General features: G+C 44.7%; 1 long non-coding RNA gene across 1 annotated transcript in view; it reads right to left on the bottom strand.

The window, feature by feature from the left end:
* LOC105528672 overlaps positions 1–869 on the bottom strand; it is a 19,232-nt gene extending 18,363 nt beyond the window's left edge. Inside the window, exon 1 of the long non-coding RNA XR_001004392.1 lies at positions 93–869. This is a non-coding gene — a long non-coding RNA (uncharacterized LOC105528672). The remainder of the gene's footprint in view (positions 1–92) is intronic.
* Positions 870–1,134: the final 265 nt, after the last annotated feature.

Raw genomic sequence — 1,134 nt, 5'->3', positions numbered from 1 at the left:
GCTTAACTTTTTTTCAGTAAGTGACTTTGTACCCAAGAAAATGTGGTTACAGTATATGAATGGAATGTGGGGCTGGTGTGAAATAAAGCAATGTGGTAGGCTGGAGCCAAAATAGGAAGGTCCTTGAATGCTAAAATAAGGAAACTGAAGTTCACTCTATAGACACACGGGTGCCCTTGGATATTTTAAAGGACAGTGACAATATTAGATTTGGGTTTTTTTTAAAGATCACTCTAAGTAAAACTAGAGCAGGGAAAAGAGGAGGTTGATAGAATAGTTTGGAAGCTGCCTAAGATGAAGAAGGCTTGAGCTAAGGAAGCAGGGGGGAAGAAGAAGGAACAGGGTTCCATGGGTATTTAACAAAGAAATATATTCAAATTTGCTGGTTCCTTCTTCGGCTCCTTCAAATCTGTTTTTGAACCCCTCTATGTAAATTTTTCATTTTAGTTACTGTATCTTTCAGGTCCAGAATTTCATTTCAGCTCCTTTTTTTTTTTTTTTTTTTAGAGAGAATCTCGCTCCGTCACCCAGGCTGGAGTGCAGTGGCACAATCTCGACACACTGCAACCTCCAACTCCCGGGTTCAAGTGATTCTCCTGCCTCAGCCTCCCCAGTAGCTGGGATCACAGGCACGCCACCATGCCCAGCTAATTCTTGTATTTTTAGTAGAGATGGGGTTTCACCATGGAGGCCAGGCTGGTCTCGAATTCCTGACCTCATGATCCGCCCGCCTTTGCCTCCCAAAGTGTTGGGATTACAAGCATGAGCCATCGCGCCTGACCTCAGCTCCTTTTTATTTCTCTTTAATGATAGTCTAATTTTATTCATACATTGTTCTCCTGACTTTGTTCATGTCTTCCTTTAGTCCCGTTTGTTTGTTTGTTTGGAGACAGAGTCTCTCTCACCTAGGCTGGAGTACAGTGGCAGGAACTTGGCTCACTGCAACTTCTGCCTCCCAGGCTCAAGCGATTCTCCTGTCTCAGCCTCCCGAGAAGCTGAGATTACAAGGGTACACCACCAAGCCTGGCTAATTTTTATATTTTAGTAGAGACAGGGTTTCACCATGTTGGCCAGGCTGGTCTCAAACTCCTGACCTCAGGTGATCCGCCTGCCTTGGCCTCCCAAAGTGCTGGG

The sequence above is a fragment of the Mandrillus leucophaeus genome, unplaced genomic scaffold (genome assembly GCF_000951045.1).
Source record: "Mandrillus leucophaeus isolate KB7577 unplaced genomic scaffold, Mleu.le_1.0 Scaffold729, whole genome shotgun sequence".
Lineage (NCBI taxonomy): Eukaryota > Metazoa > Chordata > Mammalia > Primates > Cercopithecidae > Mandrillus > Mandrillus leucophaeus.
Note: the sequence above shows the minus strand (reverse complement) of the source record. Positions and strands in the feature narration are given on the sequence as shown.